We start from the raw sequence: 16,625 nt of genomic DNA, 5'->3' as shown, positions 1-16,625 counted from the left end.
ATGGTATTGTGTGTATCTCCTGGGGATTCCTGTTTTACTCTATTGAGCTACCGATTGGGATTATTAGCAAAGAGATGTTTCTGCAATTTCTTGAGCTTGCTGCAGCAAATGCCAGAAAAAAGTGATTGATTTTTCACTAAACTCTTTTGTATCCACATATCTCTCTCTTGATATTGGTACCTATAAATGTGGTTGCAATGATATATGCTTGTTCACTATGTATTAAAACTTGGCATACAGAATGTTAAAATGTATGTTTGCCTATTACAGATTGTTTGCTGGTGTGTTGTGGCCCCGTCTCCCCTCCCTGGTGTTTTATCGCCCTGAAGAAGGTGTTGCCGTAAACCGCTGCACCGAAACGCGCGTTGGCGTCGTGTTTACTGTCTCGCAATTACATCTTCGGGCCTCCCTATGTGATCTTGGAAGACCCAGCGGGACAGAGAGAGAGTGCTACATCCAAATCTATGATGAGTAGAGAATGTATGATGGATATACGTGTATGATTGTGTTTGAGTGTGCTAGAGTATGGCGAGTTGTATTTAAGTGTTGAATGGCTGATGGAGTGTTGGCGGGGCCTATATTGATTTGATGTGTATTGTTCTAATGTATTATGTTTTGAAAGTATATATCTATTTTTGCATGAACAATGCTTAATCACTCAGAAAACAGAAAAAAGAACAACAAGAACAACTATCTAAATAAAAGTAAGTTTTTTTGACATCTATGTTGTAATTATTGTCTTTGGTGTCTGGTCTTGGCTTCAGTGAGCTCATCTTTGGCTTCTCTCCAAACTATGGACTCTTTATGAGCCATCTTTGTATCATGAAGGGGCAGACAATTCTGTGATTTTGTACATTGTATATTCCCCTGCCTGTCTGCTTCATATTAGATTTCAGGGGGCCCTCTTTTTGCATTACCTGCTTCTCTCCATACTCCATATTAAAGTGTTTAACAGCGACCTTAACTGCGTGATGTACTTTTGTGGAATTGTATCTAGACTGCATTGAAACAAATATAGACATCTGGGTAGTACTATCATTTTCGCTATTGCAATTCTTGAGCAGAGAGACGACTACTTCAGCTTATTAGCTGACTATGGTTCCTTTGCCATTTTAAGATTATAGGAAGATCTATTCATGGTATAGCTGCTTCCTGAGCTTTGTGGTGTGTCTAAACGGAGATTTGCTGAACACTTTTTTGAATCACCATAAATCCACGGTTTGGGACTGGGTGATGATAATTTTACACACTCAAAAAGGGGGGGAGGTAGAGGGTATAGGGCTAGGTCCACCCTCCTTTCAGAAATGAAAACAGAAAAACTGGAGTACTGGAATAGGAACCTAGCTATGGGTGATGAGACCTCTACTCAAGTTGAGTTAGACAGTCTAATTAAGCAAGAAAGAAGAATTCCTTTCTTGAGTCCCTTCACTCACCAGGGTTTCCCCTTGGTGACATGCTTCCTCATAGGGGTCCTCTCAATCGCTGTGGATTGAGGCGTGCTGCGACTTGCGAAATTACGTAGGAGTACTTATGTGAGAAAATGTGTCCTGCAGTGCTGTGGAGTGGAAGAAAAAAGATGTTAAGAATACCTGGCTAGTGGGCGAAATAATTTTTTTCTAGCTCTTAGTCGGTATGTTTAAAAGCAGGGGTACTAGAGAAACAGTGTAACCTTAATGAGTTAAACGTCTCTATTATTGGTCAACATGTTTTGAGCCTCTCCAAGGCTTTTCCTCCGGACCACACAAGGACCAGCCTGTCATCACCCATAGCTAGGTTCCTATTCCGGTACTCCGGTTTTTCTGTGATGATAATTTTAGACAGAATGAACTGAAGTCAGTAATGCCTGGAAGATAACTAACTTATTTTTTGTTACTTTTCCTTGACTTCTGTTTTTTTCACTATTGAAGTTTGTTAGCATTTAATGGTAGCATTTAATGGTGATGTGTTTTATTAAACGTATTAAGCGCCAATAGAGCTTTGTTATTCCTCAATAACAATAACTGTCACCACTACATAGGATGTAGGGAGAATACCTTTGTTATTCTTAGTCCATTACGTCATTGTGACAGTCATTACTACCAGCTCACCCTTTGTGTATCTTCTGGCCTCATTTTGATGCTTGGTAAGATCAGGAGAAGTTATGAGTAGTCAGTACTCTTATAAACCCATTAGGGTGGACAGGTTCCGTACCTTACTACTCCTACTTCCAGATTTCTTTAACTGTCATGGGGTGAAATCTACCTCAATAGTAATAACTGTGATAATGATGTTAAGTGCTGAGGATAATAAAGATTACCGATAAGTAACCACTGTATTCATTCATCCACCTGTTCGATCCTTCTTGCATTCCACCGCTTTCCCATCCACATTGAAACACACAAACGTTCGAGCCCCAATCCATCTAAAACTATTTTCTCTCTGATAAAAGACATGTTAAAGCACCAGAGGGAACTATCAACATAATAGCCTCCAACTCGCAATGCGAAGCTCTTGCACGTTTCTTTATCAATAAAGTCGAGGGTATTTATAACCTTTTGGACATCAGAAGACCTACCTCGATTTCTGGCTGACCCACCTGTCCATCTGTTCCCCCTTATTCCCTACAAACCCTCCCACCCCTGGCCTATAAAGATCTTGAATTTCTGGCCACAAAGGTGAAGTCTGGGTCACCTGACGATCCAGTTAAACTTGACACCTTTAGGCAGTTCCAGGACTCCATCCTGTGTGAGGGTTGGGAATTGATTAACAGATCACTCCAGTCATCTATAATCCCTCGTTCGTGGAAACATGCCAAGGTCATCCCTCTGCTGAAGAAGCCCACTCTGGATCCTTCCCTGCCAGAGAACTTCCAACCCATTTCTCTTCTCCCGTACCTGGCCAAGGTGATGGAAGCACACTTCAATTCCACCCTGACCGGATACCTGGAAGTCAATGGTATCCTGGACAAGTCACAAAACGGCTTCCGGGCTAATCATAGCACGGAGTCCGCTCTGCTGGCAGTCACTGAACAACTGAGGGCTTCGCAAGACCTAGGGAACACCTCAGCACTGATCCTGCTCGACCTTAGCGCGGCGTTCAACACGGTCTCCCACGAGATTCTGCTCCATCGTATCGGGGAGTTCGGCGTCAGTGGCGGGGCACTGGTTTGGTTTGCGTCTTTCCTATCCGACCGCTCCTTCCAGATTCATGCCCCACCATATCTGTCTGGCAGGTTCCCTCTCAACTGCGGTGTCCCTCAGGGCTCCGCCCTCAGCCCTATGCTGTTTAACGCGTCCGTCCGTCCTCTGGCCCTCCTGGCCAAAAAGCGGAAGATCAAAATGATCTCATATGCGGACGACACACAGCGGATTTTCACCTTCTCTAAGAACACTGTGCCAGACCAGTTAAAATTCCAGGAAGATGTTCTGGCCATCTCGAACTGGATGACGGAGAATTATCTCCAACTCAACTCCTCCAAGACGGAGGTACTCCTGATTGGATGTGACTCACATAAGTGGGACTATCAATGGTGGCCTCCGACAATGGGTCCCCCCCTATACTTAAGGAGGTAGTCAAGAATTTGGGGGGTCCTAATGGACAACTGCCTTTCATTTGAGCTACATGCAAAAAAAGTTGCTGGTACCTGTTTTGGCCGCCTGCGCAGCCTCAAACCCATCCTGGGATTCTTCTAGCCCCCTACCCGCCAAGTAATTATCCAGTCCATGGTTCTATCCCATCTGGACTATTGTAATGGGCTATTACTTGGCACCAATAAAACGGTCATTAAAAGACTTCAAAGGGCTCAAAATGCAGCTGCCCGCACTCTCTTTGCCCTACCTAAACACTGTCACACCTCACATCTTCTGCACCGTCTGCATTGGCTGCCCATGAAACAAAGAATCCAATTTAAGACCCTCTGTCTAACCCATAAAATCCTACATGGCCAGGTCCCTCAAATACTGCAGGGACTCTGCACCTTCTATGTGCCCACACGTGCCTTACGCTCTGCAGACCTCCACCTTGCCTGCACCATTAGGGTGCGCAAGAGCAGAGCAGAGCAGGTGGCCGCTCTTTCAGGTCCTTGGCCCCAGCCCTATGGAATTCTATCCCCCTTGAGGCACGCGGTACACATGATCACTGGCTCTTTCGGAAACAGATCAAAACCTGGCTGTTCGCCTCAATTTAGGGAGGCTGCCGCACCTGCTTCCCTAAAATGACCTCACTCTGCTGTCTTTCCTGTTGTGCCCTGCTGCCTGGTTTGTCTGCAAGCGCTCCCTGTTGCTGGGGCAGCCATGCGCTATATAAGCAAAGCTAACATAACATAACATATGAAAGATAAATTAGAAGACTAAAAGTAGTAAAAAGAAAACATGCCTGTGAAGGAACTGTTAAGCTTGCAATAAAAAAAAAAATAAGCATGGATTCAACATATGCTTTTCATTATAAATAAGTCGGGCCTGGTTCCTTTGTTATAACTTTTCATGACAGCTCAGTCCTTTGACATCTGGCTTAGCTTTTCCCAGTGAACAAATCAGGCCTTTGTCCTGTAACATGTTCCTGTCACTATAACCAGTTCCTACGTGCTACATTGAGAAAACATTTTTGACAAGGCAACTATCAGTCATACCGTCATAAAATTATAAATATGTACAACATTATAGCTGATAAAACAATATACAACCTCCCCATAGGAGCCCAGAAAACAATCTACCACTTTAAATCTTCTTCCACTGGGATTTGTCAAAGGGGATAACGGACACCAGCATCCTTGAGTATTGTGGAAACTTGTGACGTTCCATGTAACAAAAAACCTGTCTGTGATCTTTAACACATGTTAAAATCAACCCAGCCTTCAAAGCCTATTGACTTTAGCAAATGCTTTTCACACTAAATATGTCACACCGACTGCCAGCTTTTTTTAATACACAGGTCCGGCCTGTTCCATCTAACTTACCATTTACCAATGAACCAATCAGGCATTTTCCTTTATACTTGACTTGTCACTAGAAGCTGCTCAGGTCTACTGTATGGTCCAAAAGCTGGCAATCATCAGGCTACAGTTATAAAATTATAAATATGTTCACAATTACAATTGGCAACAACAGTAACAGGTTAACAATGATTAACACAGTAAACAACTTCTGACCCCAGGTTAGTTTATGAAGTTTGCTAATGCCAGAACCATGCCTGTCTATGTTCCTGTTGGCTTTAACCAATATTTTCCACATCAAACACAACCCAGGCTTACTGCATCGAGCATAACCATTCCCACAAGGCAACAGATAGTCATACAATTACCAGTATATACAATAGTCAAGTCTACAGAACATACTTCAACCTTCCTAAAAAGTCCATGCAATGATTATCTGTGTTAATCTTCAGCCCCCATGTTTTTAGGTTTCGACTTGGCGAGGGGCGAAGCCCCTCCCAGATCGAAATCTTTTGTTTTCAATAGTGAGGTTCGGACCGCCTCTGTTTCCAATTGGCTAGCTCCATAAATGGAGACTAGCCATTGGGAGACAGAGGCTGTCAATCGCGCTTTCTCTCGAAAACGCGATTCGGGGGCGTTTCTGGTGCTTTGTTTAAGCCCCGCCCCTTTGTCCCGGGCCGCGCTGCGATTGGCTGCCGGCCCGGGACACCCCCGTGACGTCATTCCCGGGCCGCGCTGTGATTGGCTGCCGGCCCGGGACACCCCCGTGACGTCGGCCAATCACAGCGCGGCCCGGGACCTGACTTGTTTTCTGGTCTGGTTGCTTAGTGCATATGAACAGATGATTAAATACACACAATTCTCTGTGTACACTACTCCTATTAAGATGGCCTCAATTTCTCAATAAATGCAATCCATGCATATTCTTTCATATTGAAACGTAGGGATAAGAATACCCTTTTCCTGAAAAGAAAACTGGCTTTTTGTGTTGTTGTGCAACGTTAGATGTTCGTAACAAGCGTCCAACCTTTTCAAAATGCGTACATCGGATGAGGAATGTCTTAAATGTATGTGAAAAGTACTAGTCACATTTTTTGGATAGCACAAGTGAAAAAAACATTGGCAGTAGTAGTGCTCTTGGGCGCACTGGGTTAACACCTTGCGAAACGTATTCGGTGGTGGGGGCATTATTAGTCATGTGAGAACTCTGGAACACAAATCTGTTAGGAAGGGAAAGATGAAATGCGTCATCTTGCTCAAACAGTGGATTATAGCCTTAAAACCGGAAACTATTGTGACCCCGAGAGACGCCTGCAGAACGCCTCGTGTTCTGATCACATCGAATTGAAATGAGTGTTGCGTGTTTCAGAGCAGCTTGGTGCCGTGGTAGATTATGTTGAGGCTGGGAGAGGAGCCGCCGTCAGTTCTCCAAGGGGAAGCGGTCTCGTGATAGCGAGTTGCGGTAGCAGGCGTTCCCGCAGAGACTGTGAAAGGGTTAAGGAGTCAGGCGGAAGTGGGAGGGGCTTGCTGTGCTTCAGCTGCAGGCATAGGAAGTTTAGAAATGGGGTCGAGCTGCTGCCGGACTGGGGTGCTGTTGTCATTGCAGCCAGAGCGAGGGGTGCTCTTGCCATGAGAGCGCACCTCGCCCAGTATTGCTCCCCCAGCTATCCCCCGCTGCCTCCTCTTTCCTCACAGTGGTCAGTGCTGGTGTACTGGCCCCGTGCAGAGATACCCCCGCATCATGCATCGCCGCCACCGGGCAGCGAGCTGCTCATACCTGGCTCTACGACTCGTGCTGCTTCTGCTGTCATGTACCGCACGCCTCAATCTCGCAGCGACGGACGTCACTCCAGGTGAGAGAGCATAATGTGCGAGAAGATGCTAGGGGTAGGCGCTGTCTTGACAACAAACGCATGCTGGATCTGTCTAGTTCCAGCGTAACCTGTATTTTTTCTCTGAGTACTAAGGGCTTTGTGTCAGAAAACGAAAAAAAATGTTTGTCTTTTTTAATCTTTTGCGCAGAATTCACTTTTATGGGGACATGGTTATAAACTAAACCAGTTGTTTATGGAGTGTGCACAACTTTCACGCCCAATTCCTAAAAAGGTGTGAATCGAGATTTCTTACCCAGAATTGCATAAACACAGTATAAGTCCAAACAGCTCACCGAGCTTCTGGTTGCTTCATTTTAAATATTTTTGGGGGGAACTCCTGCCTGTCATATTGAGTTCATTAGTAGGTGCAGAGCGTGTACCTCATGAAGGTATGAGATGTATTCTGTTTCTGTCGTTCCTTTCTAAACTGCGATGGTCGGTAGTGTTGAGGCAGCACAGAGACCTGTGGTTGAAAGGGGCCACGGTGGTTCGAGCTGTAGCTTTCTGCGTATCCATGCTTTCATCGAACACCGCTTTAATTTGAAACCGTTAATATTCACAGCTGTAATTTCTTTTACAAGTGAAGGTGGCATTTTCTCCTCAACGGTTGGATCTTGGCCTGGTCCATGAATTTATGTAGATTGTTGTGCTCTGTTCCACAAGTGGTTTAAAAACATGGACTTCCAGGGTAGTCCTATGCATTTGTAAAGGCCCTGTAAAGGCAATAGAACAAATCTGTTAATTAGGAGTGGACACACCTTAAACCACAAGACCCTGCTCAGATTTCTCTTAGCCCGGTGATTTGAGTCATGGTTGTGCATAATTTCATGCAGTGACTTGGTGGAACCTCTTCATTTTATATAAAATATATAATTGGTCGCTTTAATGACTTCTGTGGCACATGTGTGTATGTATATGTGTGTGTGTATGTGTGTGTGTATATATATATATATATATATATATATATTTCAAACAAATGCCCTGGAGCTTGAGATGGAACGCGACAGCATTCCGCCATCCGGCTTCGTAATGCAGCCTGCTTTACTCCGTCTTAATTTTCTTTCTGCCAACGCGTTTCGAGGCGGAAGCCTCTTCTTCATGGGCACAAACAGCACATCTGAGGCTCGCATTCTAATTTTAGATTTTATTTATTCCAACTCCGCCCCCTGTGGGCGTGTGCTTAGTGCATTTCATTTCTGGTGCATTATAGGTCATTGAGTCCTTAATGCGAGCAATGATGTTCGCTTTCAGTAAGTTCAAATTGTGCGTTCGTAATTTTAATTAATTATCATTCCTTTAGTAGGCGACAGTTTCTGAAAGCAGGCTAAGTGAGCATATGGATTGCTGTGCCGATTAGGTTTTGAAAGTTCAATTCCACAGCCTCTTCCAACTGGCATTTGTGGTCTTTGTACCTGCTGGTGATGGTTCTCATCCCCACGGCCGGGCGCCGTGTCAATCAGATTTCAAACAAATGCCCTGGAGCTTGAGATGGAACGCGACAGCATTCCGCCATCCGGCTTCGTAATGCAGCCTGCTTTACTCCGTCTTAATTTTCTTTCTGCCAACGCGTTTCGAGGCGGAAGCCTCTTCTTCATGGGCACAAACAGCACATCTGAGGCTCGCATTCTAATTTTAGATTTTATTTATTCCAACTCCGCCCCCTGTGGGCGTGTGCTTAGTGCATTTCATTTCTGGTGCATTATAGGTCATTGAGTCCTTAATGCGAGCAATGATGTTCGCTTTCAGTAAGTTCAAATTGTGCGTTCGTAATTTTAATTAATTATCATTCCTTTAGTAGGCGACAGTTTCTGAAAGCAGGCTAAGTGAGCATATGGATTGCTGTGCCGATTAGGTTTTGAAAGTTCAATTCCACAGCCTCTTCCAACTGGCATTTGTGGTCTTTGTACCTGCTGGTGATGGTTCTCATCCCCACGGCCGGGCGCCGTGTCAATCAGATTTCAAACAAATGCCCTGGAGCTTGAGATGGAACGCGACAGCATTCCGCCATCCGGCTTCGTAATGCAGCCTGCATGAAGAAGAGGCTTCCGCCTCGAAACGCGTTGGCAGAAAGAAAATTAAGACGGAGTAAAGCAGGCTGCATTACGAAGCCGGATGGCGGAATGCTGTCGCGTTCCATCTCAAGCTCCAGGGCATTTGTTTGAAATATATATATATATATATAATTATATAATGTTTTACGGACAATGATGCAATTTTGTGAGCAGGATCCCATAAACATTTACACTTTTAACCTATCATTTTGCTAAACGGACATCAATGTTACAAAACCGCTTTTGATGAGCTACAGCCTAGGTAGTCACACATTGTTGCCAGTACATGCTTGTTTGCAAAATGCATTGTTTTTTTTAAATATTCTAAATTGTGACACATTTTTTTCCTTTAAATCTGCTTGCCCCCAGTATCTCTGTTGCATCGTCTGGTGTTTGTATACTTGCCACCAGTACCTCTCTCTCACTGGCCATGGTCTGGGTGCTTGCTTCAAGCTCCTCCCTACTTCCCTATATTGTCAGTATTTTCCCCCTCGCCGGCCTCCCCCAGTTGTCCATGTTGCACCTGTTGTCCATGTTGCACCTGTTGTCCGTGTTACCTCCTCTGTTGTCAGTGTTGCCCCAGACATAACAAACAAGCATTTACAATGCAACGGTTTCGCCTTTGGAAAAGTTAGAGCTATTGGCAATGTAAAGGACAATGCCATTTATCTGTTTTCAAAACCAACACATAAATACAAATGTTGTCATTTACAATGCCAATAGCTCAAACTTTTCCAAAGGCGAAACCGTTGCATTGTAAATGCTTGTTCAATGAGCTGGTAACTAACATCAAAACATTTGCCTATTATAGTGAGATTCTATTAAACAAAAGCTCTTTAGAAGCTCCAACACACTGTAATAGCAATCCACCCTTAAAGGCCTATTGGCTCTAACATATGCTTAAAGAAGAAAATTAAAACCCAATGCTGTTGTAGTAACTGTAAATGAAAAGGAATCTGGCATATAGACTTGGTTATTGAATTGGTACCATATCCACGTTAGTCCTGCTGTATTGAGAAAAGAGTTACACACACAGAAAAAAGTTCGATACAAGCACTCTTTCGGCGGAAGTGCACACTTTTTCCCAATTCAAAGTTGTACTAAAAAAAAACAGCATATAGCCGAAGCCCATCTTAAGGAGTACTTTTTAAAGATCGTTTTTTGTTGATCACATAAGATCTCAAACAGTTTTTCTTTTGAGTCATATCTACGAATGACATGAATAAACAGCACTAGCGCTGAACTGCAGAGCTCCACCTTCCTCTGCAGTTATGTCTGCACTACAGAAAACAAGCATCAGCAAAGCCAGCAAGTCTAACTTACTAACGGTAATCCACGCAAAACTAGGAATGCATGCTTGCACATTCCTTTGTTTGCATGCATTAGCACATACAGTTAGAGCTACTGATTATGCTCATGCAAGTTTTTCTGGCAACATACTTGTGATGCATCTATCCTGAAATGTTTTAGACTCTTTTTTTAACTTACCTAAACAATTTCATTTATGCCATACTTTCAGAAACATTTTGGTATACATAATAACTATGTTATGGTTCCTGATGGTTCCCATCAAGGCTTTAGATGTTCTTGGACATAATTTGGGAACAACGATGGAACATAGAATTGGGTGGATCTAAAATCTGTGGTGTCTTGTGCCTATTTAGACTGCGAGCATAGGCACTGGTGCTCACTTACATAGCATGTGGTATTAGAACTTCTATGGCTACTGCAAATTTCAGTTTGAAAGGTGACATTGCACAGAGAGGGTGTGCAAGATTGCAAATTTACGGATATGCCTACAAGAAATTGTCGACTGAATTGATTAGACTTGTTTTATATACTCGATTTTTTTGTAATGTCAATATTCATTTTGATACAATGTTTTGATGCTGGTTTTAGGAATAAATGAATACGATTTGTCACTATGGCTATGAAGTGCATTGATATTGGACTTTTAACCCATGACAGCGGCTGATGGGTTAGACAGCAAAAGTTATTTAGAGAGTTGAATTATGGCAGTGAACCCGAAGGTGCTCTGCATGGGGCAAACTCAGGTCTTGTCACTCATGACTCAGACTTTAATCCAGAGGTAAGTGCGGTAAGTGGGACACAGATTGTTTACAGTTCTTCCACATGGCAGAACTGCAGTATGAAGCGCTGTATAAAAACAAAGTATTTCTTATTATTAGACCGGGGCAGCGCCGCTTCCTTGTTTATACTGCAAACCTTATTGCACCAGAAAAGGAAACATGTCGGCTTAGCAGGAGAAGAACGTGGTGTCTGTTTTGAACTGACCGCAAGAACAGAAGGTGGGTGAGAGTGTTGACTGAAAAATACCACCCTAAACACGGAGTTTACAACTCATCAGCACCGGACAGAGGTGTCTTCAATGTCAGCGGTGCGTATAGTTCTAGAACGACGCAAGAAAGGGTAAAGTTGAACACATCAGATTAACACCAGAGCAAGAAAATGGAAGGGATGAACCCTGCGCTCCATTCTCACACCGGAGATAAAGCGTCCTTTATTACTACAATATCTGAGGTTATATATATATATATTCACTGAAAAAACCATAGGTTATAGACCATATATAGTTAGGAATTAGCATTTACAAAACCTTGAAAATTCACTGAAAAAACCATAGGTTATAGACCATATATAGTTAGGAATTAGCATTTAAAAAACCTTATTTTACTCACACAAAACCATTGAAATTCCATATATAGTTAGTTGCACTAACTATATATCGCGTACCCGCAATCCACTGCTGATCATGTCACATATTACATCATTCATGACATGGTCAGTGACATCACTGATGACATCACTGATGACAACATCCAGTGATTATGTGTTTCTGTAAAGTTTAAATATGTTTTACATATTGAAGAATGAGTGGATGTATAAGTGTCTGAATGAAGGTTTTAGTAGGTGCGTGATTGACTGTATGAGTGAGTGATTAAATGCGTCTTACTGAATGCACGGGTTAGTGACTAAACTGTCTAAAAGTGTGCATCAGTATGTCTGTTGTTGTGCAAGCTGCTGCACGTGTTGATCAGTAGCTATATAAGTAGCTATATGGGTTATTGATTGGTTGCACAAGTATTTGTATGGGAGACTGAGTGTGTGTATGGCTGGCTGGGAGGTGTGTAACTCTGTGCAGATCAATGTGTACTTGTATCAGTGATTCTATAAGAGAGTAACTATGTGTTAGTATATGTTTCAAAAATGTAAGGTGTTCTGTGTTTAACTGTATAGATGAGAAAATGGAAGTGTGATTGATTCTTTTCAGGACTGACTAGGTGTGTGAGTAACTCCATGGATGAGTGGCAGAGTGTGAGTGTCTGTATAGGTGTATGAGTGCATATGATAGTGTTGTAAAGATGAGTGATTGTATGTATGAATGATTGTATGAGTGAATGTGTGTGTAGACATAGGAATCAGTGAGTGCGTATGTAGTAACTAGTATTGGTGTGTCAATGGTTTCAAAAATGATACTCTCTATTTAACACTGGGTGTAACGGAGGTTATATTAGAGTGTGAGGAGATGCATTGTATTATCACATGAATGATATCATCAGTGATGTGATCATTGATGTCAAGTGAGATGTCATCAGTGATGTCATTTGAGATGTCATCAGTGATGTCATCAGTGATGTCACTGACCATGTCATGAATGATGTAATATGTGACATGATCAGCAGTGGATTGCGGGTGCGCGATATATAGTTAGTGCAACTAACTATATATGGAATTTCAATGGTTTTGTGTGAGTAAAATAAGGTTTTTTAAATGCTAATTCCTAACTATATATGGTCTATAACCTATGGTTTTTTCAGTGAATTTTCAAGGTTTTGTAAATGCTAATTCCTAACTATATATGGTCTATAACCTATGGTTTTTTCAGTGAATTTCATTGGTTTTTTAACAGCTAATATCTGTAGCTGTAAAATGTATTCTTCTTTAAATCCAAAAATATATTTTATATGTTTATTAATAACTTTTTTTTAAATATTTTTTTTTCTTCGTTCCCGCTTCGCGAATCGGGAAGCTTCCCGTTAGCTGACCTTGATGCCGCGAAATAGACCGCGAGCCGGTAAACGTTTCTTTACCGCAACTGCCGCGTTAGAAAACAACATCGTGACGCCTCCCGTCCGCATGACGTTTCGCGTTGTCGCGTGATACGTCATATGACGTGCTACGTTAGCGAACTCGTACGCTTACCGAGTCGCAAAGCACAGGTTTCTGGAAGCAAACCGGGAGGCCCTGCAAAGCGCGTAACATACACACAGCAGGTCATGTGACTTGGTAATAACACTTTTCATTGGTTCATTTCACTTTCGGTTTCCTAATGATGTAAGACTAGGTCATATGATCTAAAATGAACACTTTTCATTGGTTGAGAACTATTTTTTTTCCCAAATGGTGAAAATCCCTCCTTCTTTCCTCACTCTGACTTTCATCATTGTGAGAGAAAGACCCTTTGTTACCAGTGAGCAATGGCTTCTTTACTAGCTTCAGCTGGTGCTTCCCCACCACCTCCACCACATCCAAGGAAGAGTGGACCACCTGCTAAAGTTATAATTCAGCAAGAAGAGGAAGAAGAGGAACAGGACGACCTAGATAATCTCCCTATTATGGCCAGAAGATATGTTGTACCGGAAGTAACGGGACCAGAGGGCAGGGAGATGGTGCCAAATATACAAACGAGATTTCGTGAAGTAAAACAAGTCTGCGTACATTGGAGTGAATTCATTTGCTACGGAGAAAGTAGCATCACTCTGATCAACAGAGCTATTGACAATCATGCTCATGTTTGTCCGAAACTCCCCAAACAATAAATTCTTTTTTTTTGTTTTCTTGCTCCTGTTGAGCCCTTTACAATGAATCGTTTTCGTTGCCCCCTCCGAAAAAAAAACAAAAAAAATATAAAACTGTTCAGAAAAATTCAAAAAAAGTAAAAAAATGTTCAGAAAAATAATAAAAAAAATATAAAACAACAAAAACAATTTAAAAAAAAGTTCTTTTCAGAACTACCTCCCCGTTATTAAAAAATTGGTACAATATTTGCAACTGTGCCAACCTCTATTTCTCTTAGTTCGCTTCCCAGTTCGCTCCCCGGTACGCGAACGGAAGCGAACCAAAATTTTTTTTTTTTTAAAAAGAACAGTAAGTATAAGGGAAGGAAACAGACACTTATGTTAAAAGAAAGACAGCTATAAGGGAGTAAACTAGAGATACTATTACCCGTAATCCACTGCTGATGATGTCACATATTACATCATTCATGACATGCTCAGTGACATCATCAGCAGAGGATTGCGGGTAACAGTATCCCTAGTTTATTCCCTATAGCTGTGTTTCTTTTAACATAACTGTCTGTTTCCTTCCCTTATACTTACTGTTCTTTTAAAAAAAAAATTTTTAGATCAGTCAGAAACAGTGAAAGTAATGAAATATAAAAGACTACGTAGAATATGAGCACTGTATGCAACAACTTTGACACTTACAGAAGCCTCACCTTCTCCATGCCTCCTACACAGTTCTACATGTACATCATAAATGCAAACAGAACAGAATTAATTATACATGTTAAATGGTTTATTTTTGCTGTTCTCAGAATGTATCAAATTTCACTAAAACAGTGACTTGAAGGTATTCATCATATAACAGCGGGGAAAAAAAAACACAATCAAAATGATTGTGTTTAAAAAACCCATACAACATTAGAAATCAGAATTCAGAACTCCTTAAAGTTAACTTACTTTCCATGACGGCCAAGGATGTCCTATGAACAGCTTACACTCTGTTGTGCTGTTATTACTTTCAACCCGCCACTTTCTGAAAGAAAACCTCCATCGTTTTCAAAAACATGTTACATACAATAAATGACTTCTTGCTCTCTACCACAAGATTCCACAAGGCCAAATCTTGTCAGAGCCATGTATAACTCTTGGATTTCTTGTTAGCCAATCCCGTCTTTTCGCATTTCCGCAACTTTCAGAATTAAAATGTTGAAGATCATTTACACAATCCTGGACTAGTAATATCTTCCCCTTCTTGCTCAATCATGTTCTACATTTCCTATCACACTGATACTGCTTACTATGAAGCAGACTTACACTACCTTTATGACTAGTACAGTTATTTAATTCTCTACATCACTTTTAATCACAAAGCAATGTAAAACAGTAGACAGCATTGCAGACTTACATTCCCTCTACTCCATGTTTTGATTCGCTGCTTCAATTAGCTTATAAAAAGAAATAGTTTTTCTGAACTCATTCAAAGTGCACGTATTTCTCAATAACGTCCAGTGTTATGGTAAAAAGTTATGTCTCTGTACTACACTTATCTTCAAGGCCAAATAGTGTAGGAGCCATGAGAACTTCTTGAAATTCCTCAGAGCACATCCCGAGATTCTTTCCCTAAAATTTTGGTTTTAAAAACACCAGGTAAGAGTTTTTAAGGTCATATGGCAATTTTTTTTTGAAAATTAAAACAGAATCATTGCAGAATGACCAGCCATTTCTACACTTTAAATAAGCTGTATAATGTCCTGATGTTATTGAAGAACCATCATGATATATAATTGCTACAGTTACAAAAGTCCTTCCTGATATTGACAACTGTGAAGCCACAAAATTTTTAATTAAAGTTGTCAATTTTGTTCCATCAGGCCTACATCGTTGGAACATTAAAATGACATACTGGCCATATGTTCGTATAAATAATGTGGACATCATTTCAGATTTACATTGCCTACACTCCATATTGTGATCAGCTGCTTTTACTAGCTTATTAAAAGAGACTGATTTACTGTCTGGCAAAGTTAAATATATACATCTTTCTGAGTCTACACTAGTACTACTTGATACCCTACAGTTCTCGCAGTCATGCTGCCATTGATAAGAAAGCCCAAACAGATGATCTACATCTACACCTTCAGCATACAATACATCAAGCATATACATTAAAAACTCCCGACAATCTTGCTGACTATTTTGAGAGAATTGTGTTTGGCCTGAACATCTGTCTAACAGATTTCGAATTTCAGACACACTTTCTATGTTTGTTCTATCAGTGCTACATTTCTCTAACACAGAATTTAACAAACTGCAAAATCTTTGATCAGAATTGACCACAATCTCTTCTTTTACATTTTGTAGAGAAAACAAAACATTAACCACTACATTAGCATAGCAGTTGACACCAGAACTGTTTTCAAATTGAAAACCAACAACATCTTCAACAGAATCCTTTTTGTTTCTGCTTATAATTTCAGGTTCATCGACTTTTCGTCTTTTTGCTACAACCTCCCCAGTATTGGTCACATTTCTTCGTTTCCGGCCTACCACACGTTTCTCAAACAAAGGATACTGAGGCAAATGTGGCGCATACTCTCTTCTCAACCTATTGTATTCCTTAACACAATCTAGATCCGCACAAATGTTTGTGACATCACACTCAATCAAGTACAATCCCGATAAAGTCCTAACTCGTGACAATGCCACATATGCCATACCCTCCTTGAACACAGAACTGCCAATATTCACCAATGCACAGTCTACACTTAAACCTTGCGATTTATGGATTGTCACCGCATATGCCAAGCAAACAGGAAACTGCTTACGACGAACATATAAGTCTTTTACAAGCAAAAATCTAGCAGAACAACGAGCAATTAGCTGTACTTCCTCAATGCCATCAAATTTAATTTTTAAAAATTCAATTCCATCTCTATTTCTGTATTTCACAAAATCAACAACATTACCCATTGATCCATTTACC

The sequence above is a fragment of the Lissotriton helveticus genome, chromosome 9 (genome assembly GCF_964261635.1).
Source record: "Lissotriton helveticus chromosome 9, aLisHel1.1, whole genome shotgun sequence".
NCBI classification, from domain to species: Eukaryota; Metazoa; Chordata; class Amphibia; order Caudata; family Salamandridae; genus Lissotriton; species Lissotriton helveticus.
The sequence above is the reverse complement of the archived record's forward strand: the minus strand, read 5'-3'. Positions refer to the sequence as shown.